Raw genomic sequence first — 26,430 nt, forward strand, 5'->3', positions numbered from 1 at the left:
CCTGACACCGTCATGACAGTGAAGAATATCTGGGGGTGGGGGATGTGGTGGCGCAAATTGCCCCTGGTTGAGAACTGCCTATTTAGAGAGGATATAGCTGGAATCTGACCACTTCTATGAATTTGATGTCAGTCACACGCTCAGTCTCTAGACCATTGCAGGATTCTGGTTACTTACTCTTGCTTGTATGATTCATTTTCTGCCAGGAATCCAGAGGGGCCTTAAACAAAAATACCATAAACAAAAATACCAGTCTCGGATTACTCCCCTCCCTCCCTTAAAGCCACTCTGTTATCGTAAAGTGTAGACCCTGCTTGTCAAAGGCCTTGGACCAGCCTGCCTCCCACTCACCAGGCTCCTCCCTGTCTGGTCTGAGCCCTTGCTATCCTTGTGCTTAGAATGTTCTTGTGTCTAAAGTACCTGCCCTGTGTTTTTCTGTTCCTTTACCTTGGTTTTTTATCTGAAGTTATCTTTTGTTTTTTTCATTTTTTAAAATTTAATTTACATCCAGGGTAGGTAGCATATAGTGCAATAATGATTTCAGGAGTAGATTCCTTAATGCCCCTTGTCCATTTAGCCCATCCCCCCCCTCCCACAACCCCTCCAGCAACCCTCTGTTTGTGTTCTATATTTAAGAGTCTCTTAGGTTTTGTTTCCCCCCCCCCCTTTATATTATTCTTGCTTCCCTTCCCTTATATTCATCTGTTCTGTGTCTTAAAGTCCTCATATGAGTGAAGTCACATAATATTTGTCTTTCTCTGACTGACTCATGTCAGAGAAATGATGGCTTCCTGATGGCTTCCTGTCTTATGTTAAGGTCTTCCATCCATTTTGAGTTTATTTTTGTGTCTGGTGTGAGAAAGTGGTCCAGGTTCATTTTTCTGCATGTTGCTGTCCAGTTTTCCCAGCACCACTTGTTGATCTGAGTGTCTGTTGTTGTGCCAGTACCATACTGTCTTGATGATTACAACTTTGTAATACGTCTTGAAGTCCAGGATTGTGATGCCTCCAGCTTCGGTTTTCATTTTCCAAGATTGCTTGGCTATTCGGGGTCTTTTCTGGTTCCATACAAATTTTAGAATTGTTTGTTCTAGCTCTGTGAAGAATGCTGGTGTTATTTTGATAGGGATTGCACTGAATATGTAGATAGCTTTGGGTAGTATCGACATTTTAACAGTGTTCTTCCAATCCAGGAGCATGGAATATTTTTCCTTTTTTGTGTGTGTCCTCTTGCATTTCTTTCATAAGCTTTCTATAGTTTTCAGTGTATAGATTTTTCACCTCTTTGGTTATGGTTATTCTTAGGTCTTTTATGGTTTTGGTGCAGTTTTTCATATATTTTTTTCAGGGGTTTGATGTCCTGCCCTGTCTGTCCCCTTCGCTTAAGAATGTGCACTTGAGGGCACCACATCATGTGTCTCTCTGTGCACTGTGGCTTCAGTGCTTGTCCTTGTAGATTATTGTGCACCTTTATGCGCCAGTGTAGGTGTCCATTATGAATGTTACATATGAACGCTGGTGGCCAGTACATGTATTTTAAGTAGCTTTTTTCCATAGTGCTTACTGTTTTCCACAGATTGTTTCCATTTACTTTTCTTCTGCCCAGTCCAAGATAGATATCATTCCTAACTGTGCTTTTCAGTACTTAGAAATTTTAATGTCACATTATTTTCTTAAAAATTGAGGCCTAAGAGGGGTGCCTGGGTGGCTCAGTCTGTTGAGTGTCTGACTTCGGCTCAGGTCATGATCTTGTGGTCTGTGAGTTCGAGCCCCGCATCAGGCTCTGTGCTGACAGCTCAGAGCCTGGAGCCTGCTTCCGATTCTGTGCCTCCCTCTCTCTCTGCCCCTCCCCTGCTCATGCTCTGTCTTTCTCTCTGTCAAAAATAAATAAAATTTTAAAAAATTAAAAAAAAATTGGGGCCTAAAAATGTGTTCCTATTTTTATTTTTTAAATTTTATTTATTTTTGAGAAAAAGAGAGAGTGCAAGTGGAGGAGAGGCATAGAGAAGGGTCAGAGGATCCTAAGTGGGCTGTTTGCTGACAGCCTGATGTGGGGTTCAAACTCAAAAACTGTGAGATCATGACCTGAGTCAAAGTCAGACACTTAACCGACTGAGCCACCCAGGCACCCCCTTAGTTTAGTTTTTGATGTTGAATTCCTTATTTCTTCTGGAGTTGGCTTTTTTCTTGTATTTAAAAAAAGATTTTTAAAAAATGTCAGTTGGGATTCCGTGTCCTCTTTTTTCATGTCCTGCATCATTTCTTCCTAGCTTCAGGTATTGAACAGGTCTTCCTTTCTCCATGAAACTGATGCCCCATATCTCAGAATTCACATGTGTGTGAATTTCTTTCTGGATTTATGCCTTTGGCCAGCTTGCCAGCAGCAGTATGCTGCTTAGTTATCTTGTTTCATCATACATCCTGGAAATTAGTAGGGCAAGTCACTCCTCCATGCTTCCTTCAAAAGCATTCTGGATAATTTTGACCCTTTATTTTTTAATATAAACTTTAGAATCCTCAAACTTCATGAAAAATGTTATTGGGATATTAATTGGAATTGCACTGAATCTGTAGATCAATTTGATGAGAATGGACATCTTCCCAATATTGTGTCTTCCTATTTGTGAATATAGTATGTCTCTTTATTCATTTAGGTTTAAAAAAAAATTTTTTTTAATGTTTATTTTTGAGATAAGGGGTATGAGGGGCAGAAAGAGGAAGACAGAGGACCCACAGCGGGTTTGGTGCTGACAGCAGAGAGCCTGATGCAGGGTTTGAACTCACGAACCATGAGATCATGACATGAGCCAAAGTCGGGTGCTTCACCAGCTGAGCCACCCAGACATCCCTATTCATTCAGTTTTTTAATAAAAAGTTTCAATGAAATTATATTTTTCCTAAACCGATGATTCTCTGATGCCATCATTAAATGATGTTCTCTCTGTTATTACCATGTCTAATTGTTCACTGGTGGTACATAGCAAGGCAGCTGAATATTTAACCTTACATACAGTCACCTTCCTAAGCTCTGCTGTTATTCCTAGTCATTTATAGGTCATGTGATCTGCAAGTACTAACAGTCTTATTTCTTCCTTTCTGATACTCATACTGCAAATTTCTTGTCTAATTGTACCAGTTAGTGTTGAATGGAGGCAATGCTGGTGGTTGCCCTTGTTCTTGGTTTCGTTTATTTATTTATTTATTTATTTAAAGTTTATTTATTTATTTAGAGAGAGAGTGTGGGTGTGTGCAAGCAGGGGAGGGGCAGAAAGAGTGAATCCTAAGCAGGTTCTGTGCTGTTAGCATAGAGCCTGATTCAGGGCTTGAACTCAGAAACCGTGAGATTATGACCTGACCTGAAATCATGAGTCAGATGCTTAACCAACTGAGCCACCCAAGCGCCCGTTGTTTATTTGTATTATTATTCCTTTTTTTAAAATTTTAAGTTTGTTTGTTTGTTTGTTTATTGAGAGAGAGAGAGAGAGAGAGAGAGAGAGGGAATGAGAATGAGAATGAGAGCAGGAGGGGCAGAGAGAGAGAGAAGGAGAGAGAGAATCCTAAGCAGGCGTCACACTGCCAGCACAGAGCCTGGTGTGGGGCTTGAACTCATCAATCCAATTCTGGATTTTGTAGGAAATGCATTTACAATGTCTTTTGGGGTTCCTTGGCCCAATTCCATGTGGGGAGGGCCATTCCCCACATATAGTACCAAGCAGTTCTCTGATACCAGCAGGGTGTACAGTGTCCATGAATTCAACTCATTTCTGACATTACTTGGAGAAAGTATCTGGTTCCACAGGTTAAGTGTTGAGTCCTACAAGACTGCTCCTTCTCCCATTTAAGATGCCAGTCACAAATCCAGGTGGTTGCCTCTGCTACTGACTGACTGGCTACAGATTGGAGGTTCCATTGACCTTCTCCTTAGGTTTGATTAATTTGCGAGAATGGCTCACAGAACTCAAGAGACTCATCTTACTAGATTCCTGGTTTATTATAAAGAGATATAACTCAGGAATAGCCCAATGAAAGAGATGCCCAGGGCCAGGTGTGTGGAAGGGCAGGTACTTACATGCCCTCACCAGGTGTGCTGCTTTTCCTGAAAATCTCCATGTGCTTACCAATCTGGAGGCTCTCTGAACCCTGCCCTTTAGGGTTTTTATGGAGGCTTTATTACTTAGCTGTTTATTAAACTCATTGGCCATTGGTGGGCAATTGATTCAGCCTCCAGCCCCTCTGACCTCCCCAGAGGTCTGGTTGGGACTGGAAGTCCTACCCCTCTAATCCTGTGGTTGGCAGGATTCATGGGCAAGCAGTTCCCATCCTTTAGGGCTTTCCCAAAGTCATCTCATTAACATAAAAAAAGACACCTGCATCACTCTCTATGCTTGGGAAATTGCAGAAGTTTTGGGGACTTGAGACAGAAATGAGGAAGAAGACCAAATACATATTTCCTGTAATAAATTGCAATATCACAGCATGATGTTTACTTTATTAGTTTTTTAATACTCTTTATCAGAATAAGGAAATTTCTGTTCCTAATTTACTGAGTTTTTAAAATCATACTTGGGTATTGAATTTTACCAACATTAAAAAAAATCTGTTAAATTGGTAGATTACATTTATGAATTTTATAAAGTTAAATCACACTTGTATACCTGGGATACACCCAGTAATGCCTGGTAGTGTTTTCTATGCTTTTGGATTCAAGTTGCTGATGTATTCCTTAGAAGTTTTCATTTATAATAGAAATTACCAATTATTTTATTGTCTCTTTCCATCTCTTGGATTCATTTTCCTGTTCATTTATACCTTCTTTAGATGGATTTGTTGTTAAGCCCTTGACAGAGGTATTGGTGACCTTTTTCCATGAAGCTGCAGTCCACAGGTTCTGTTTGGATAGTTATTTTGGGTATGAAGAGGTAGGGGTGATGGCCTGGGGAGACCATGTGGCTGGTTGGGCAGAGATTCTCGTCAAGATTCTGGTTTTGCTGTGACTGGTGGGGCAATGGGTGCTTAGTACATGGTTAAAGAACTGAGTAGGTGGAGAAGCAGGGCCCAGTGGGGCCAGCACACTGTGCAAGGCTGGGTGCATCAGAATTCTTAGCACACTGGTGGCCCAAAGAAAAGAAGAATAAATAGTAAGGAAAGGTGCATGTTGCAGGGTAACTTTTTGCATCCTTTCTGCTCTTAATCTTCCTTACAAAGGTCACGTGCTATTAATAATTTCTTATAATTCCTTCCCAAAAGATTTTTGTGTGCATGCCAGCATCTCTGTTCTTACAGGGATCTCACAGACACACTCTTCTGTACCTTAACTTGTGTTTGTCTCCATGGTTTTCCCCCAGTAGCTCATCAGCTTTTTCTTACACTTTTCAAGAGCTTTTAAGTATTTCCTTGTGAGCCTCTAACAATTTCTGTATCTAGTTGGTGGATATTTATTTATTCATTTTACTATATTTTTAAAAAATTTATTATTTTGAGAGAGAGAAAGAGAGAGCAAGAGCAAGTAGGGGAGGGGCAGAGAGAAAGGGAAAGAGAGAAATCCTAGGCAGGCTCCATGCTAACAGTGCAGAGCCTAATGAGGGGCTCGAACCCACAAACTGCAAGATCATGACCTGAGCTGAAACCAAGAGTCGGACGCTTAACCAACTGAGCCACCCATGCACCCCAGGTTGGTGGATATTTTAGATGGTCTAATCTAGAAAGAAGGCTGAGTGGATGTCCTTGTTAGGTATGATTTGGAGTCCTTTTGCGAGGGTATCTTAGGGTAAACTAAAAAATAACCCTTGCCTTGCCAAGGGTTACGTATGTGTTAAAATTTTATAAATGTTGCCAAGCTGCCCCCAATGCGGTTTCATTAATTTTATTATCTCAACAGTATATGAGAATTGCCTGTTTATCCCTACTCTCATGTTGTCAGGGTTTAAGATTTTTTGCCCATCTGATAGGTGAAAATGGTATCTTCGTTGTTTTAAATGCATTTTCTTAGTAATGAGCGAATAGTTGTATCTGTTTTCATTACCTGTGCTTTTATGTTTCTTTAATCAGCCTGACTTTTCTTTCCTTTGTAAGTCTGAGGAGTGGGAACTCAGGGTGGGGTCGGATTGTTGTCTGTTCTTCGCGAGCTGTCGGTAGATTTGTACAGGACCGTGGCTCCATCGATAATGTGTGTTCTACAGCTGAACTTCCAGTCTGTGTCTGAGTTTGGTGTCTTTGTCGTTTGCTCTTGGCTGAATGGAATCCAGGTACTTCAAGAAGAATGACCTTCATTTTTCTGGCTGACCTTTGACTTGACCCCCCCTCCCTATGATGGTTCTGGGGTTCAGCCACAGCCCGCAGGCCCCAGCATCCAACCGAAAATACAGCATGGTGGGTAGGGAGTTTACAGAAGAGCATTTATATAGGAAGGTTAGTATTATTTTTTTCATATAACTTCAAAAATAGGAAATAATATTTGTGGTTTTATTTTGAAGTTTGCTTGAAACACTACTTTTAAAATATTGCCTCTTTTAAAAAAGGGGCTTCAAATATTTCGTTTTGTGTTAAGAGCCACAACTCGGACTTGATTGGAGGGGCGGCACAGCTGTGGAAGGGTCTCTTCTCCTAAAGAGGAAATTCCAAAGTGGAGGATGGGGGACATGTGGGCGGAGACCCGCTGCTCTCACACTTGACTGGGGCCCTGAGACCGCCCCCCTCCAAGGTGTGCTTGCGCTGGGAGGGCAGGAGCACTTGGAGGAGGGGTCTGATGTACATGGCAAGCTTTAGGTTTGCTTCCCTGTGATTCAGTCACTGGGTTCTTGGCTCTAAAGGTCATCTGTAAGGTGAGTTCCTTATGACAGGGCTGGTAAGAGGACTCTTGTTCCCTTAGACTTGACCTCAGGTTCCTGTCCTAGGTTTCTGTTAGTATTTTTTATACAAAGCTGATCCCAAGAGACCCTAAGAGTGATTTTTCTTTTGGCGGTGGTAGGGATGAGCTGTTTTGATGGTTTCTTTAAAAAGACCTTTCCCCATTTTTAGGGTGAAGACGATAAACGTAGAATGGTTTCCTCCTGAGAAAACTCCGCTCACTTAAAATGTTCATTGTAACCATCTGAGGGGGTTCAGGTGCACTGTGGGCCTGTACCTCTGGACTGCTCCCTGCCTTGAGCTCCCTCCATTTCAGGAGGTGCTTACAGATGGTGGAAAAGGGCAGTGGAGCTGCTGTGATTCCCCTGCAGTGGCCGCAGCCAACAACTGCACTAGTGCAGGAGGGAAAAAATGGATAGAGGTGCAGGCAAGGAACGTGGCGTTTAATATTTTTCCTCTCTCGTTTAACCCCTTTCTTCACGAAGGTGCTCCTAGGCTGGGGGCAGGGCCTAGGAGGTAGGGTGTTGGTGGGGTCACCTCCTTGTCCCACCCCCGCCCCACCCCACCCCCTACAGAATAACCCTGTCGTGATGTCCTGTCACCAGATGTGTGTGCTTTCTTGGGAGTGGGGGTGGGCGATCCCTCCAAAGCTCTGATTATTGAAAACTATGTAAGGCCTGTTAGTTAAGCTGATGATAAGCCAGTATTTTTTCTCTTGCTTCGACGTTTACAGAGAAAGTACTGGAAGCTTTGGCTGACTAATGGTGTTGCCTCGTTTTTTCCTTCCCTGCCCCATGGTGGCCTCAGTGGTGATGGGGAGCAAGGAGGGCATGAGTGAGAGAGTGTGGGGGCCGGGGACCAGCCAGGCTGTGTGTGGAGGATCTGGCCATGTTATTTTGCAGTTGGCTCATTTTCCATGCAGGCTGAGGAGAAAGAAGTCTGTCAGCTCCGGGCTTGAGACTGGCACTGACCACTCCCCAAGAGTGCCCCTTGGAAGGCGGTGCCTTGCCTAATGGGATCTGCTTGAGCACGTGTTCAGGTTGCAGGATGGCCCTGTCTGCCTTGGTGAGTGGGGGACTCCATTTTCCTTGGAACGACAGAAATGAGGTCGTGGAGAGATGCCGAGACCCAAGGCAGCAGAGCTTCCACAAGGGCTTTCTCAGCTGTTCCGTAGAAAAGCAAGACAGTGGATAAGCACGTGCTAGACACATCTTGGGGGGAGCGACCTGGTGAGGGGCTGTGGTTTTACTTATTGGAAATCGCAGGATTGGAGCAGATTGGTGCATAGGCTGCCTGTTCTAGAACTGTATTCTTGGAACAAAAGGGTGGGGGAGGGTAGGCTACTCTCCTAGATCTGAGGAAACTCCAGCTCAGCCAGCGGAATGAGGAAGAGGGAACAATAGGGACGGCTCCTTTGTGCCTGCCCTTGAACGCGGGGCCACTGTGAATCCAGGCCCTGCACCCGCTGGCCCGCTGGGAAATGGCGCCGCTGTGGGTGGTGGTTCTGAGAGGAACCATTTAACCAGGTATGCAGATGCGTGTTGAACACCCGTGATGGAAATTTCATTGGTGGTTCATGTTAGCAGCGTAGCCCATAATGGAGCGTTTGTTTTCTTATTTTCTGAATGGAAAGTGTGCTTTTAGAGGAACTTTTCCCCAGGCCATGTTGAGGTCGCACCCTGTGCAAGGGCAGGTTCTGGCCTCCCCTCCCTTTCTTCTCCTTCTCCTCTTCCCTCCCTCCCCCTTCCCCACCCCTCTCAGATGAAGGGTCCTTCTGTGCGAAGGGTGGGCTGGAGACCAGGGTGGGCTGGAGACCGTTGGCAGGTGAAGCCTGCAGGTGCAAGGTGGGGGCAGAGCCTAGGCACGTGGGGAAGGCAGGCGGTTGGTGGGGGAGGCCTCTCTTAGGTAGACATTTGCTTTTCATTTTAAGAGAATTTTAGAGATGGGGAGTGTTTTTAAATGTTAGAAGATTTTTATCTTCTTGAAGCAGCACAAATCATCTGAGGACCGTGGTATTACGAGAAAACAGCATAACCAAAGTGAAAACATTCAAGTGAGGTAAAAAGTTTTGGTGGCCTTTTAAAATAAAAAATACAGTCAGTCAAGCATTTTGTCATGTCTTTAGAGAACTAGTCGAGGAAGGATACGCTTCTGTACTGTTCATCACAGTGGCCTGGACTTTTTGGCATTTGAAACTGTGTTGGAGTTCATGCTGTGTAGGGCGCGTGCTGCTTGGTGGGCTTCACAGAATCCAGCAAAGAGCCCATCCAAACTAGCTCACCTTCAGGGTAAGCCTCTCTGTAGAATTGTAACAGAGGCTATGAGGGACTTCTTCGAGGTCCATTTCCTCTAACGCATTTCTGTTTCACAGACTTTCTTTGGAAAAGAAAAGTGAGCAAATGTTGCGAAGGAGAGCTCACAGCTGCTTCTTAGATTTTTGAAGAGCACGTTCTTTTCTGCCTGGGGCAGGAAGTGGGGCCCTTGGAACTGTGCGAAACTGTGTGCAGGAGGAAGAGGAGGAGGAGGAGGAGGAGGACGAGGACGAGGACCGCCAAAGGAAGAAGTGGTGCTGGCTGTTCACCCCTGGGAGCCTGACCAACATGAGACTTCAGGCTCTTTCTAGGAGAGGAATACCCCCATTCACCGCCCCCCCCCCCCCCCCCCTCCCCCTCCCACCCACCCCCCCCCCCCCCCCCCCCCCCCCCCCCCCCCCCCCCCCCCCCCCCCCCCCCCCCCCCCCCCCCCCCCCCCCCCCCCCCCCCCCCCCCCCCCCCATCCATTCCAGCAGCCACCAACTCCCCCATTTATCCATCCATCAGATACTCATTACCTATTATATACCAGAATGACTAGTCTGGAAACTTGGGTATGTCCATGAATAGAGCACAAAAAATCCAGGACATTTTCATGATCCCCAAAAGAAACCTTATACCATCAGTAGTCACTCACATTTTCTCCTCCCCTTAACCCTTGGCAGTTAGTTAGGCATCTGTGTTCTGTCTCTGTAGATTTGTGTATTCTGTCTCTGTAGATTTGTGTATTCTGGACTTCTAGACTTTTCATATAAATGGAATCATACAGTATGTGATCTTCTGTGCACCCATACTTGGAGAGTTTCTTTAATTAATTAATTTTTTTTTTTTTTAGAGAGGTTAAATAATGGATTACTAAGGGTTTCCTATCTATAGTGATTTTGTTAGTACTTGTATACTTTACAGATGATCATCAACTTTTAAAAATGTTTATTACTTTCAAGGTAGAGCATGAGTGGGGGAAGGCAGAGAGAGAGAGAGAGGCAGGGACAGAGCATCTGAAACCGGCTCTGTGGGACAGCAGAAAGCCCAGTGTGGGTCTTTAACTCACAAACCGTGAGATCATGACCTGAGCCGAAGTCAGATACAACTGACTGCGCCATCCAGGCGCCCCAAGATGAATGTCAATTAAAAAAACTTTCATACTAAGTTTAGGAAAGAAATGGAAATATACCAGTTGTTTACTTAGTTATTCTGAATTGCTGGATTGACTGTGATTTTTGTTATGTTAAAAAAAAAATTTTAATGAGCATATATTAGTTTTATGGTAAACAAATTAACAGCAACCCTTATTTATCTGCATTTCAATTCATGTGATTAATGCTCATTAGTTTTTTTTAAATTACAGTAAAAACCTGAAGGGAAGATGACCCCAGGTGGAGGTGATACTCTGAAAACAGAGCTAATAAAACAGCTGCATCATATACTTGTAATCAGTATGAAGTAAGGGTACCAGCCCTGCAGTGCTTGGGGCCAGGCCGCACCCCTCCCACACTTGGCTGCACTTGGTCCTTTCCCTACCCCCTTGTCCTTCTCTTACCATCTCCATCCCATGCTCTGTCCTTTGTCCCTCCCATCAACAAAGCTCCATTAGCGCGTGCTGCATACCAGACACAGTAGCAGGTCCCCAAGACCCTTCCAGACCTGTAAGGTCAGACTGTCTGTACTAACACCAGGGAGGACATCGTTGGCTTTTCCCACCCCGGTCTGTCAGGAGGCTAGAGGGCACACTTCTAGAGGCTGGCTACATGATGCAGGGCATGTGAGCCTTAAGCTAGAAGAGATATTTGCAGACTTGTAAAAAAATGACACATACACTCTCTCTTCTTCTTCTTTTTTTTAAGTAGGCTTCATGCCCATCTTGGGGCCTACCGCGGGGCCCTTGGGGCCCAACGCAGGGCTTGACCTCATCACCCTGAGATCAAGACATGAGCTGAGATCAAGAGTCATATGCTTAACTGACTGAGCCTCTCCTCTCTCTCTTTTGAAAAGTAGTTACTTTTTATAAAAATATTTTATGTTAGCATGTAATGTGTTATTATTTTTAAAGGAAGGGACAGTGATTTTAAGATTTTCTCTATTTTGGTTTGTAAATATCAATAGCCGTGATCCATAGGATCAAAATCTCTTTGGGATGCTTAGTACTCTCTAGAGTATAACATGGTCCTGGGACTGGAATGCTTGAGAACTACTGTTTTATTGTACACTAAAGGGCTTGGTAGCCCAGCAATGGAAAAAAAAACCTCCGACAAAATTCCTGTTTCTCATAGAGCGTGCATTCTGATGGGCGATAAATTCCACCTTTTTTTGGTCATATGCTTCCAAACATTCAACTCTTGGTTTACTTTCTTTATCATGCTCAGTCTTTTTGACAAAATAGGGATTTTGAATGAAATTCAGCTATAAATGTGTTTGTTTTCCCATGTTATTTCAATCCTGTTACAGAGCAGTATTGTAGAAAGATTTTTTTTTAGTCACCAATATGATTAGGAATGTGGTCTTTTTCCAAGAATCTTTCTGATTAGAAGGGAAATTTATTAATATTTATTTCTGTGGCTTTCTTCCCATAGCCTGCACTTATTCTTTTAACCACCAGATGGTGCCTTTGTTCTAATAAAGCTAGAATGCTAACTCCACTGGGGATTTTCTAAACATTTTTACAGGGACGGTGCGTCGCAAAGGCACATCTTCCTTTCAAGCTAGTACAGTTCTGCTTTGTAGAATGATGTCCTTGAGAGTATAAGAAGTCATCTGTTGTGTATGTGCTCATACTGGGGTATTCTTTGGTGACCAGTAGATACCCACTGTACCTTCCTGGGTTTGTGGTCTCCCACCTCTGTCTTCTGCTACTTTTATGTTCCTGATATTTCAGCTAGGATTGTTGCTTGAGTTACTCTTCCGATCTGAAAAGAGGAATGGGCTTCTCCTTTTTCTTGGTATATAAACTCTGTCCAGTCTTATTTTTACCTCCTGCATTCTTCAGAAGAGAAGGTTGCCCTCAGAGGGGAGGTGCCCTGTGTAAGGTGCACTGTAATTGTGGGAGGGCTGGAGCCAGTGTTGAGCTCTGGCTCTGAGGATGTGCCCAGAAGTCGTGGTCAGTTACTGCTGGCCGGTGCTCTGACTGTGCCACATGGCCTCACAGTGCTGAGAAGTGGAATGCCCGACTAAAAATTAAACTGGGTGGCTGTTTCCGTAGGGGCTAAGGGCTGATGAGCTTCAGAACCTGGAAGAGGTGCAGGTCCTGCCTTCGGGGAGTCTGTGTTAGAAATTGCCAGATTTTTTTCAGTATATTAAAAACTTTTTCCTCACATCAAAAAATTTGAAGGCTGTTGTCATGGTAGTAATTGTGGAAAGTATGTACTAATTGAGAGAACAGAAAGTAACAAAATTATGGTCAATCTAGTAATGCTACCTACATGAAAAAATAGCTTGTATATGTGGTAATGTACTATTTGCTTGGCCCACGGCCAATCCTGGGAGGGCCTGCAAATTTGTGGGTCCTTCCTGGTAACTCCACTGTTCTTAGGAGCCTGCAGTTGAAGCCGGTGATCTAGGGCAGACCAGTGTTTTGCCCTGGAATAAAGCACACAGTCTGACTCACCCAGAGGGCTGAGGTGGGTGGTGACCAGTTACAGCTGCTCTGTCCCCTCTCTCTGATGTATAATGAGAGGAAATGGGTGATAGAGAGGTGCCCGGGACTGCAAGGGAGAATTTCTAAAACACAAAGATATGGGCCTTAGTCCTGGAGCACAAAGAGCACAGAGGGACAACAGCACCTGCCATTTGGTAGATAGACACTTAATGAAAGCTGTACACCTGTAACCTGAATAAACCCCAGGGCTTCATCAGGACTGGTCTCCATGCGACCATACTTTAAGAAGCAAATTCTAGGGGCCAACAGAAGTGAAACAGGATTTACTGACATCTATCAAGGAATGTTAAAACTTATTATTTTATTTTTTTTATTTAAGAGAGAGAGGATCCTTGGGGAAGGGGCAGAGGGAGAGAGAGAATCCCCAGCAGATTCTATGCTGAGTGTGGAGCCCAGTGTGGGGCTTGATCCCGCAACTCTGGGATCACGACCTGAGCCAAAATCAAGAGTCGGTCACTCAACCATACCAGTCCCCCGGGTGTCCTGTACCAAGGGATGTTAAGATGATAGACATTAAAGCCCATAGTGGGTTCTCCAGCTCCCCTCACTTCTTCCAGCGCTCCACACTGTGGTCCGTCCAGCTCACTCCAACCCAGCACATGTCCTCCCTCGAACACTTGGCTTTCAACTCTGGAGCTTTCCTTTTGTGCTCTTTATTCTTGTGTCCAATCTTGAAGTGCACGTCCAGATGCACTTGGGGGTGTGCTGTGCGTTACTTTGTGCAGTCTTCCTGCCATCACATGACTTGTCTCTTGATGTCATAGGCCTGCATTGTATACTTAATCATCATTTTTATTTATTTAAAAAAAAAAATTTTTTTTTTTTTTAACGTTTATTTATTTTTGAGACAGAGAGAGACAGAGCATGAACAGGGGAGGGTCAGAGAGAGGGAGACACAGAATCTGAAACAGGCTCCAGGCTCCGAGCTGTCAGCACAGAGCCCGATGCGGGGCTCGAACTCACGGACCGCGAGATCATGACCTGAGCCGAAGTCGGCCGCTCAACCGACTGAGCCACCCAGGCGCCCCACTTAATCATCATTTTTAATGCTTATTTATTTCTGAGACAGAGCATGAGCGGGGGAGGGGCAGAGAGAGAGGGAGACACAGAATCCGAAGCAGGCTCCAGGCTCAACCGACTTAATCATCAACCCCTTAATCATCGTTTAAAGTGTGTTCTTTATGGGGTGCCTGGGTGGCTCAGTCGGTTGAGCGACTGACTTCGGCTCAGGTCATGATCTCACGGTTTGTGAGTTGGAGCCCCGCGTCGGGCTCTGTGCTGACAGCTCGGAGCCTGGAGCCTGCTTCGGATTCTGTGTCTCCCTCTCTCTCTGCCCCTCCCCCGCTCATGCTCTGTCTCTGTCTCAGAAATAAATAAAAACATTTAAAAAAAAATGTGTTCTTCAGAAAGTCCGGGAATATGTGTTACGTGCCAGGTACTCTGCTAGATGCTGGGTTGCAAAGATGAGTAAATCCGAGCCCATGCTGCTCAGGGGCCCCTTCCTGCTGAGATAGAGGTGCTTAGGGAGTCTCAGTGCAGCATGTGATCAGCCGAATGAACCCTGGGGGCTTTGCCCGGCTGAGTGGCAGAGTTTTATCTTGGAGGATGAAAGCTGGGGGGTGGACCAAGGCAGTGACGGAGACTCAAGGGCTCTGTTCAAGCCACCGTCAGTAGCTTGATGCGTCAGCACTTCCATATGTTTGGCAGGCTCTTTTGGTGCCTAAAAATTGTTGGGCTGGGTTAGGGGTTAGCAAACTTCCTGGAAAGGGCCAGGTGTGCAGGCCACACCTGGCTTTTAATGCATATTCTTTTTTATATTTATAACTAAAAAAATATAGTTTTTAGTTTGTGGGAAGTACGGAAATAGGCTTGGGCTCGATTTGGCCAGTGGACCCCTGGCCTAGAGTGCCAAAGCACCTCTGTGCTGTGCTGGGAGGTGCGAGCCAGAGCCCATGCGAGGTGGGAAACACTGGATGTTTTCAGATTGTGGTGAGGTCACAACTCTAGAAAGATAATTCTAACTGCAGAATAGATGTACTAAGTGGGAAAGGACAGAGATTGAAGGCAGAAAAATGAGTAGACCATTTTCTTTTTATTGGTGACTTTCGGGATGATGTGATTTACAGTAAGAAGGTGGTGGTGGGATCTGGTGGAAAATGTAGGAAGCACACAGCATGGTGAGTGCATGAAGAGGGGAGCTTCACTGGAGACGTGCACGGTTAGTATCCGTGATGCTTGTAATAGCTAAGCAGTCGGCTGTAGCCATGTGATACACCATTGCATGTCTTGCATATGATGTTATAGAGAGAGACCTCTATCATCAGGTTCAATGACAGAATGGATTAAAAATAAGTATATTATTTTGTTAACGTAAAAAGCTGTAAGTGATACACTAAGGTGTTTACTATTGGCGGTAGGCTTAGGGGTAACTGTTACCTTTTCTTACTTGTGTTAGACACCCCCTCTGCCTGCTGTCACTGCCCTGCATTGGCTAGAGCCCCCAGTGCATTGTGCAGATCATGAAAGAATTTTGTCAGATTTTTAATATTTTGTTATTTTATTATTTTTAAAATTTTTATTTAATTTATTTTTTGAATTTGCATCTGAGTTAGTTAGCATATAGTGCAACAGTGATTTCAGGAGTAGATTCCTTAATGTCCCTTGTCCATTTAGCCCATTCCCCCCCCCCCCCACAACCCCTCCAGTAATCCTCTGTTTGTTCTGTTTAAGAGTCTCTTACGTTTTGTCCCCCTCCCTGTTTTTATATTATTTTTGCTTCCCTTCCCTTAATGTTCATCTGTTTTGTATCTTAAAGTCCTCATGTGAGTAAAATCCTATGATATTTGTCTTTCTCTAATTTCGCTCAGCATAATACCCTCTACTTTCATCCATGTAGTTGAGAATGGCAAGATTTCATTCTTTTTGATTGCCTTGTACTACTCCATTGTGTATGCATATCACATCTTTATCCATTCATCTGTTGATGGACATTTGGGCTCTTTCCATACTTTGGCTATTGCTGATAGTGCTGCTGTAAACATGGGGGTGCACATGCCCCTTCAAAACAGTATACCTGTATCCCTTGGATAAATGCCTAGTAGTGCAATTGCTGGGTCGTAGGGTAGTTCTATTTTTAGTTTTTTGAGGAACCTCCAGACTGTCTTCCAGAGCGGCTGCACCAGCTTGCGTTGCCACCAACAGTGCGAAAGAGATCCTCTTTCTCCGCATCCTCGCCAACATCTGTTGTTGCCTGAGTTGTTAATGTGAGCCATTCTGACAGGTGTGAGGTGGTATCTCCTTGTGGTTTTGATGTGTATTTCCCTGATGATGAGTGATGTCGAGCATTTTTTCATGTCTGTTTGCCATCTTTGGAGAAGTGTCTATGCATGTCTTTTGCCCATTTCTTCACTGGATTATTTGTTTTTTGGGTGTTGAGTTTGATAAGTTCTTTATAGATTTTGGATGCTAACCCTTTACCTGATACGTCATTTACAAATATCTTCTCTCATTCCATCGGTTGCCTTTTAGTTTTGCTGATTGTTTCCTTCGCTGTGCAGAAGCTTTTTATTTTGATGAGGTCCCAGTGGTTCATTTTTGCTTTTGTTTCCCTTGCCTTTGGAGACGTGTTGAGTAAGAAGTTGCTGCAGCTGAGGTCAGAGAGGCTTTTGCCTGCTTTCTCCTCAAGGACTTTGATGGCTTCCTGTCTTATGTTAAGGTCTTTCATCCATTTTGAGTTTATTTTTGTGTCTGGTGTAAGCAAGTGGTCCAGGTTCATTTTTCTGCATGTTGCTGTCCAGTTTTCCCAGCACCACTTGCTGAGGAGACTGTCTTTATTCCATTGGATATTTGTTCCTGCTTTGTCAAAGATTAGTTGGCCATATGTTTCTGGGTCCATTTCTGGGTTCTCTATTCTGTTCCATCGATCTGAGTGTCTGTTGTTGTGCCAGTACCATACTGTCTTGATGATTACAGCTTTGTAATACAGCTTGAAGTCAGTGTCAGATGTGTTTTTTTTTTTTTTTTTTTCATCTGTTGAGATGATCATTATGGGTTTTTTGTGTTTTGGTTTTTTTTTTTTAATCATTGTGGTTTTTTTCCTATATTCTGTTAATAATTGTTGCATTGATTTTCAGATGTTAAACCAACCTTGCATTCTTTTTTTTTGTAATTAAAAAAAAAATTTTTTTTTAATGTTTATTATTTGAGAAAGAGACAGAGAGCAAGCAGGGGAGGGGCAGAGAGAGAGGGAGACACAGAATCGAAAGCAGGCTCCAGGCTCTGAGCTGCCAGCACAGAGCCCGACGCAGGGCTCGAACCCACAGACTGCGAGATCATGACCTGAGTTGAAGTTGGCCGCCCAACCGACTGAGCCACCCAGCCGCCCCCCAACCTTGTGTTCTTGGGGTAGATCTCACATGGTCATGGATGTGTAATTATGTTTACATGTTGCTGGGTTCATTTCCTGTTTTGTTAAGGGTTATTGCATCCTTGTGAGAAGATTGGTCTGTGTTTTTAGATTGCATCCTTGTGAGAAGACTGGTCTGCGTTTTTAGGAAATCTATGGCATACTTGCTTGCTGTGTGATCTCGCTGCTATGGGGGAGCTAGGGAACTCCTCCCCTTCTCCAGCCCTTGGTCACATTCAGGGCCAAGCATCTGCCTGTATGTGCATCTGTTGGCCACTTGGGAATGCCTGTTTCACTTTTTTGCCTGTTACTTTGTTGGTGGTCTCTGTCTTTACAAAATTGATTTGGAGTTACTATTTATCTGTTCCTTCTTGGGTTAAGAGTATATTAAAGGTACTAAGCCCATACACTGCATATATTTTTTTGAATACACATACACATGTGCGAGTGAGAGAGAGGGAGAGAGAGAATCCCAAGCAGGCTCTGCAATGTCAATACAGAGCCCTAAATGGGGCTCAATCCCATGAACTATGAGATCATGACCTGAGCTGAAATAAAGAGTTGGTTGCTTAACCGACTGATCCATCCAGGACCAGCACCCCCCACCCCTTTTTTTTTCCAGGCTTTTAGAGTTATTTCTTTATTTTGTCACATAAGTGCTTAAAATATTTTGGTAGTTAAATCTGTAAAGCTTTTCTTTTGTGATTCCTGGTCGTGGAGTTAGTTAGGCTTAGAATCAGGGGTTCCTCACTTCAGGGTCACCAAGGATTTCTCCTAGTGCTTGTACAGTTGTGCTGCACTATATGTTATCCCTGCACCCATTGATTCATGTTTGTGATGGCCTTTCTCCCATGGCCAGCCGGTGGCCTCAGTGACCATTTTGTTAATTATCCCCTCTTCTACTGATTTGAAATGCCCTCACCTTGTACTATGTTCTTATTTGTATATGTGACTGTTTCTAGTCTCTTTTACACATATTTAAGGAAAACTGTAAGAATTTTCATAGGCAGTGATAGATTTTCTTTCACAGAGTCATGCCATGACTAATGAATATAATTATGCTACTTGTGGAGGTTGTTGTTGCTTATGCTGTTAGAAACCTCAAGCTGATCGCCTTTTACATATATAGATGTATCAGAAGAAATAGTCCATTAAGAAAGGTCAAAACTGCACTGTTCACATTCAGCATGAAATGCCACTGTTTTTAATTAGTACTATTTTGCCATTACAAGATTATTGTTGAGGCACCTGCGTGGCTCAGTCGGTTAAGTGTCCAACTTCAGCTTAGGTCATGATCTCATGGTTTGTGAGTTCAAGCCCGCGTCAGGGTCTATGCTGACAGCTCAGAGCCTGGAGCCTGCTTCAGAATCTGTGTCTCCCTCTCTCTCTGCCCCTCCTGCACTCATGCTGTGTCTCTCTCAAAAAAATAAACAATAAAAAATGTTAAAAAAAAAAGATTATTGTTCATCAGGTTTTCTTAGCAGCCATGGTCGATGATAATTAGAAGCTAGCATGGCGACTTAACAGAGAGCCCTCAGTCTGAGGGACACACGGAATTCAGTCTTTTCAGTCACAGACACACTATGGTTTCATTGTTTCTGCCATGTGTGTAACCAGCACTGTAGTATGCAGGGGTCCAACTGAAATCCTCAGAACTGTACTCATCCTTAAGCTCCAGGATTTTGCTAAAATTTTGTAGTATCTATATTGCACATCTTACAAATTCTTTGTCCAAAAATTATTTGTCTTCTGTCTGACTTAATATATTATGGATATGAAACAGCACAAAGTACTTCTGCTTACATTCCTCCATTATTGGTGGCAGTAAAAATGTTGACTTTTCCTCCAGAAATTCAGGATCGTCCACTACCCCCAGTATTTCCTAATTTCCAAGTTGTAGCCCCAGTGTCCCTGGGAAGCCTCTGTGTCACCCCTCAAGATTCAGCCTCGAAGCAAGTGGATCCACTGTGTTGGAGGCACTCATTCTGTTTTTCCCTATAAGATTTGGACCAACCAGATCTGACTTTCGTCCTGACCCCATGACCACTAAGGCATGTGGATAGTGAGACATTTTGCTCATCCAAGTTTGGGGCATGAGAGTGAGCCCTGGGATTGGTGTGTGTTTATGCTAACCCCTGTTTTAATGCTGCAGGAAGCTGTTGAAACAGTAAAAATCATTTTCCTTTACAGTAGTCACTGGGCTTGGGATTTATTAAATGCTTTAAAATCTTTGTTTTAATTTTTTTTTTTAATTAGAGAGAGAGAGAAGGAGAGCGGAGGAGGGGCAGAAAAAGAGGGGGACAGAGGATCTGAAGTGGGCTCTGCGTTGACAGCAGACAGCCTGATGTGGGGCTTGAACTCACAAACCGTGAGATCATGACCTGAGCTGAAATTGGACGCTTAACCGACTGAGCCACCCAGAAGCCCTTAAATACTTTAAAATCTTAAAAAGTTAAAAATTTCAAGTGAACTGGTTTTTCCTAATACCAGCTTTTTTTGTGTTTTGTGAGGAAATAATGGTTTATTTTGTTCTTGATTGAAAATTTGTGTCTAAGGAGTCATGATATTTTTCTCTATTTAGAAATTTGCTTTTATCCATTTCTAGTTAGTCTGTGGTGGCAGATGTCTTCCTACCACCCAGTTTTAGCTCCCTGGGGGGCTTTGCCGGTCACGGGCTGTGCTCCTTAATAACTAGGTGGCACGCAAGGGAAACTTCAGGGCCTCAATTTGCGTCAGTGGAGAAAGAGATGGAACCAGGTAGCAGAAATCAACTTCAATGAGCTTCAACAAAAGAAGGGGATGCTGGGTGCCTGGGTGGCTTAGTTGGTCAAGTGTCCAATTTGATTTCAGCCCAGGTCATGATCTCATGATTTGTGGGTTTGAGCCCCCATTGGGCTCTGTGCTGACAGTGTGGAGCCTGCTTAGGATTCTCTCTCTCTCTCTCTCTCTCTCTCTCTCTCTCTCTCCTCTCTCTCTCTCTCTCTCTCTCTCTGTCCCCCTCCCCTGTTTGTGCGCTCTCTCTCTCTCTCAAAAATAAATAAAAGCATTACAAAAATTTAAAAAAGGGGGGGTGCATTGCCTCACATAACCAGGAACTTGGAGGGGAGGTTAGGGTGTCCTTGTGCTGAGAACCCTGCAAGCCACCTTTATGGGGATGCTCCGTTGAGGTCTCCAGATCCCATGGCTGGAGGGGGAGTTGTAGTCCAAAGGATGGCTACCCTACATGGTTGATTCCCCCCCCCCCCCCCCAACTAGTGCACTGGCAGTTTAATTTAGTTCATGGTGCTAACAGAAGTAACAGTCACCGTGAAGGCAGACCCTCTCCTCGCCCTCACCTCTGAGTTCTTGTTTTCCCGTGCTGTTTTTCTTCTCTCAGTTTTACCACTTGATACAGTTCTAGTGATGAGCATAAATACCGGAATCATGCTTCCTTCCCATAGGGCCCCTCTTGATGTGGACTAGTGAGCTCATTGTTGACAGGCATTCCTATTGCACAGACTTTATTTATTTACTTATTTGTTTTGAGAGAGAGAGAGAAGGTGCAAGTGAGCGAGGGGCGGCGAAGGGGGTGGGAAAGAGAGAATCCCATGAGGGGCAGAGAGAGAGAGAGAGAAGGAGAGAGAGAGAAGCAGAGCTTTCCTGGAGCAAGACTTGAACTCACGAACTGTGAGATCACGACCTGAGCCGAAGTCAGATGTTTAACTGACTGAGCCACCCAGGCGCCCCTTAGAGACTTTATTAAAGGGAGGTCAGGAAAGCTGCTACTGTGGGCCACGAGTGGGAACATAGAACATTCTGCAATAATTTGAATCGTTGTCAAAATAGCATGTATGGAGAAGAGACAGTCCCTATAGGAAGAGCCTGATGTTCCTTTCACGTGCAGGTACAGTAAGGCCATATAGCTGTGCGCGAGCATGCATGTGGAGCTCCAGGGTAGAAGGGATGTTGTGGCTAATGGCACACTACATAGGTGACTTGTTGGTAGTGTGACCTATTCTGTTAGAGTTTGGACTTCAGAAAAACAGTTGTTCATGTAAATCAGAGTTGTGTAGTGCTTGGTGGCATTACCATAGCTGCTGGTAGGAGAGTTAGCTGGCTTGGAAACCAGCGGAGCTTCGTGTGCCTTTGTGCTTCTGTCACTTAGGGTGTTAGGAATCAACTCGGTAGCTCCTTAATTGGTCTACAAACAGTAACATTCAGTGATGTGAGCCTTGAGGTTGGCTGGCAGGAAGGGCTTCTGATCACTTCAGTGCTTCATGCCTTCTCTGACTTGGCTCTGTTGGCAGCTCCTTAGGTGTGTAGACCCCGCCTGCTAAGACCTGTTCTGTGTCTGGGACAGACAGGGCCATGCAGCCAGACCTCACATTGCTGGTTTCTTGGTAAAGTGGGGTTGGGCCAGGGGAAAGGTTCCTTTCTCTTACAGTTGAGATTGAACCCTAGATTTACCACAAACAGACATGAGAAGGATAGGGAGTTGTTTTCCAAAATGTTTTTAGTGTTTGAGTCTTAAGAAGGAAAAAAACACCCCCTCTGTTTAAGAGCCCCGCTGAGACATTTAGCACATCATTTGTGTAAGGGAAAGTATAGCTTTAATTTCTAGCTCTGTCCCTTTTCTTTTCTTTTCTTTTCTTTCGTCCTTTCTTTTACGGCATTCTTGGAGAAATTTATGGGGAACTACATGCAAAGGAGTGTATTAAGTGAAGGTATTCACTTCAAGGCTGTTTATGATGCTGAGATGTCATAGATGCCCTGTGTGTCTCTTAGTTGGGTCCTGTGTGCGGGGAGAGCTCAGTGCATGCTAAGGATCTGCTGCTGCAGCCTGTGCTGTGACGGCATGAATTCATTTGCTCCCAGTAGTTAAGGGAAAAATTGACTACCCGTTTATGTAGTCTGTATTAGTTGTACCTTCATGAGTGTATTTGCACAGAAAAATGTTTGGAAAGTTATATGCAAATGTTACAGTATATGCTTTGTAGTTTTCACCTAACTCCCCCAATTCATTTCCTTTACTTAAATTAAAAATGTAAAATCGTGCAATAATGTAGGAATTTTCCTTTTGAAGATCAAATCCTGTTCAGGCAGGATCTGCCCTATGTGTCCCTGTGTGTCCCTTTCTTACTCGACAGTGTCCCCACAGTTTCTACGATGATTTGATACACATCCCTTCAGATTTCTCTCTTATGGAGTTTTATGCAGATGTATTCGAGCCCACCAAAACCGTGTAGTCAGTCTTTGTAGGTGTTGTGTTTTCTCTGTCTATAGAACTGCTTTTCTTCTTCTTTTGAAATACTTTCAAACTTAATGTAAGGAAAGTTGCAAGTATGATAAAAGAGATTTTTTTTCATGAGCCATTTGAGATTAGGTTGCCCGCCAGATGCCCTACCACTCCGACAGCCGTAATCCAGCTATCCACATCAGATTGATATATCTCTTTTATTTTTTTTTAATTTTTTTTCAACGTTTTTTATTTATTTTTGGGACAGAGAGAGACAGAGCATGAACGGGGGAGGGGCAGAGAGAGAGGGAGACACAGAATCGGAAACAGGCTCCAGGCTCCGAGCCATCAGCCCAGAGCCTGACGCGGGGCTCGAACTCACGGACCGCGAGATCGTGACCTGGCTGAAGTCGGACGCTTAACCGACTGCGCCACCCAGGCGCCCCGATATATCTCTTTTAAACAGTGTAGTTTGTGACGTCATGCTTTCAACACTGGTATGGTAATCTCATTTTTAAATACATAAGTGTTATATGTTATATTCTGATTTTGTATTGTATACACATTACATCTCTCCTTGTAAAGGAGTCCTAAGAATTGCATTGACTTTGTTAAAGAATCCCTGATTGTATAGGTAGAGTTATCCTGGCACACCCCTCAATCTTTTTCCGCGTCTTTCTTTTTTATTGTGGTAAAATATGCTTAAACATAAGTCTTATTGTTTCAGCCATTTTTTAAAGTTTATTTATTTTTGAGGGAGAGAGAGCATGCGTGAGCAGTGGAGGGGCAGAGAGAGGGGGAGAGAGAGAATTCCAGTTCGGGGCTCAGACTCACTAACCTTGAGATCAGGACCTGAGCCGAAATCAAGAGCAGAAGCTTAACCGGCTGAGCTACCCAGGTGCCCCTCAGCCATTTTTAAGCCTACTTTTGGTGGCATAAGTATGTTTACGGTGTTGTGTGACCATCATCATTGCCTGTTTGTAAAACATTCTTGCCACCCCAAGCAGAAACTCTGTACCTATTAAGCAGTAACTCTCCTTTCCTTTTTTTGTCTCTATGAATTTGCCTGAAGTAGGTGTTTCATGTAAGTAGACTGATTTGTCATTTTGTGCCTGGCGCATCTCACTCTGCGTAACGTTCTCAAGGTTCATCTGCGCGATGGCCTGTGGCAGAGCCTCATTTCTTTTTCTGGCTGAGTAATCTTCCCTCGTATGCGTAGACCACATTTTGTTTATTCATCTGATGAACATGTGAGTTTTTTCCATCTTGTGACTGTTGTGAATAGTGCTGCTCTGAATGTGTACAAGCATCTGTTTGAGTGTCTCTTTTCAGTCTTTGGAGTGTACACCCAGGAGTAAATCGCTGAGTCATGTGGTAATTCTTTCTTTAACTTTCTGAGGAACCACCAAACCGTTTTCCACAGTAGCCACGTCATTTTGCATTTCCGCCAGCGACGCGTGAGGGTTTCAGCTTCTCCACATCCTTGCCAGCACTTGTTTTTGTTTTGGCTCATCTTTTTGACCATGGCTGTCCCAGTCAATGTGAAGTGGGTGCCATCTCCCAGCCTCGTCCCCTCCAGTCAGAGATCATGGCTCTGTGCCTCCTTGGCTCTGGTCGTTTTGTTCCCTTAGTCCTTCAATACAGGAGCTTTTAAAATGGTTCTTGTTTCCTGAAATAGAAATGAAGCACAGTTTACTAAAAATCCATGGGAAGTTGCTGATTCTGTTGAAGTGCAAAGTAGGCAGAACTGATGAGAAAGTTGACTGGACTGTGGAAGAATTTGGAAAAGGGATAAAATGGGAATTATAGGAAACAATCGGCCGATACTGGTCAAGATGCCAAAATATTGTCAGGGGAAGGTCTCCTTTATTGGCATTCATAAAGTATATTTATATGTACCTTTGAGTGTTTCCTTTATTATTTATTTATTTATTTCTAATTTTTTATTTCAGAGAGCGTGTGTACTAGCAGGGTAGAGGGGCAGAGAGAGAGAATCTTAATCAGGCTCCACACTGTCCACATGGATCATGACCTGAGCTGAAATCTAGAGTCAGATGGTTTTTTTCTAATCAATCTTTTTAGAAGGGAGTTCTTACAATAGTAAAAAGTAAGAAAACGTTAAAAAAATTTTTTTTCTTAATGTTTTATTTATTTTTGAGAGAGCGCGAGTGGGGGAGAGGCAGAGAGAGCCGGGGACAGAGGATCCGAAGCAGGCTCCAGGCTCTGCACTGTGACAGCAGCGAGTCCAATGTAGAGTGCGAACCCACGAACCACAAGATCACGCATGACCTGAGCCAGAAAGTTGAACGCTCAACCAACCGAGCCACCCAGGCGCCCCAGAAGACATTTTTTTATGTGCGTGTTTTGTGTCTGGGGAAGAGTCATGAGCTTGTACGTTGACTTGATGTGTGGCCCTGCCGTGTGTATTGGCAGTGAGTGATGCTCTTGGACTCCAGTTAAGTGAGGTCTATGAGTACTTGGGGAGGGGCTGGCCTCAAAGCTGGTGACGAGGGAGTGGACATGTGTGGGCTGGACCATGGCCTCTTTCAAAAGAGGGTGTGGTATTGAAGACTCGTGGGGAGTCTTAAGAGAAGTGTGACATTAGAGAGCTGGGGGAGTGTGGCAGCCCCTCCCTGAGATGGTCCGAGTAGTGGGGCCAGACCCACCCTTTTGGGAACTGGTCCTTCATAGCTTTTGAGCATGGCAGTAATGGGATCTTTGGAAAAGGAAAATAGCTGCTGCTCTTCTAGGGCATGGATGGAGACAAGAGAGCAGTGAGTGTGGTGACTGGTCACTGGGGCAGATAGGGTGCACAGAATCCACTGGGGCTGGGGCCAGCTTGAGACACGCTTGCGTTTGAACAGTTGACTTTGGGGAATGAGTGACAAGTTTATGTCTGGCACATGGCAGATACTAGAAATATCTTTATGATGTATGTACTAAGTACATCGAGCAGTAAAAGTGGCCGGAATTTATTGTGTGTTGCCCACCGTTTTGAACGTTCTGCAGCTTCCTGAGCCCTCTGAGCTGGGTTTTGGATAGTTGTACCCATTTGGTCAAGAGGAAAGTAAGGCAGCAAGGTACCATGCCTGGTCAGCAGAGAGCTGAGCTTGAATCGTGTGAGGGTGTCAGGCCTGCTGTGGACTGTATGTTGAACTCTGCAGGACACTCAGATGTCATCTGTAGTTTAGAACTAGTTTTTCTTTAGGATTTTATGAAGAATTTAAGTTTCCATCATGTGCAAAGTAGACGACTTACAATTCCATGATCATGGTCAAGATTTTGCCACATGGTTCCTATCTTGTTCGTTCCTTCTCTTCCTTTTCCTTTTTTTTTGTTGCTGTGGTATTTTGGAGCACACCATAGAGGCCGCGAAACTTCCGCTTCTCAACTCAGAGGACGTACCTTTTAAAAACGCAGAAGGCATCCTTACGTAACCACAGTGTTGTTTTCACACCTAACAAAATTTGAAGTGATTGCCTGATGACATCTATTTTATTTTTTTTTTCAACGTTTTTTATTTATTTTTGGGACAGAGAGAGACAGAGCATGAACGGGGGAGGGGCAGAGAGAGAGGGAGACACAGAATCGGAAACAGGCTCCAGGCTCCGAGCCATCAGCCCAGAGCCCGACGCGGGGCTCGAACTCACAGACCGCGAGATCGTGACCTGGCTGAAGTCGGACGCTTAACCGACTGCGCCACCCAGGCGCCCCAAGATGACATCTATTTTAAAATCACCCTCCGATTATGTCAAAATGTCATTTTATGGTTGGTTGGTTTAAATTAAGATCCTAACAGAATCCACACTTTGCATTTGGTTGTTATATTTGATATCTGCAACCATTACCCCTGCTAATATCTTTCATCTTTTGCGATGAGGAAGCTATGTCAGTGGTCTTGCAGAATGTCCCACATTGTGGATTTCTGTTACTGAGTTTGTTAGGACGACTGTATTTCTTTCTTTTTTTTTTTTTTTTTTTTAAAGATTTTTTTTTTTTT

The 26,430-nt window shown here is 44.1% G+C and overlaps 1 protein-coding gene and 1 long non-coding RNA gene across 6 annotated transcripts in view; one reads left to right on the top strand and one right to left on the bottom strand.

The window, feature by feature from the left end:
- The first annotated feature begins 676 nt into the window (after nt 1-676).
- The window catches only part of EHMT1 (euchromatic histone lysine methyltransferase 1), a 125,766-nt gene continuing 100,012 nt past the window's right edge, over nt 677-26,430 (top strand). For 2 of the 5 annotated variants that reach the window (XM_049632660.1, XM_049632658.1), the window contains exon 1: nt 677-8,372. The gene's annotated coding sequence lies outside the window, so the exon portion shown is untranslated. The remainder of the gene's footprint in view (nt 8,373-26,430) is intronic. The other 3 variants (XM_049632651.1, XM_049632653.1, XM_049632664.1) reach the window with 2 other exon arrangements.
- Nucleotides 23,165-26,430, bottom strand: part of LOC125924022 (uncharacterized) — a 15,420-nt gene continuing 12,154 nt past the window's right edge. Inside the window, exons 4-5 of the long non-coding RNA XR_007458220.1 lie at nt 25,689-25,835; nt 23,165-24,099 (exon numbers count right to left, since the gene is read on the bottom strand). This is a non-coding gene — a long non-coding RNA (uncharacterized LOC125924022). The remainder of the gene's footprint in view (nt 24,100-25,688; nt 25,836-26,430) is intronic.

Source organism: Panthera uncia, chromosome D4, assembly GCF_023721935.1.
Source record: "Panthera uncia isolate 11264 chromosome D4, Puncia_PCG_1.0, whole genome shotgun sequence".
Classification (NCBI taxonomy): Eukaryota; Metazoa; Chordata; class Mammalia; order Carnivora; family Felidae; genus Panthera; species Panthera uncia.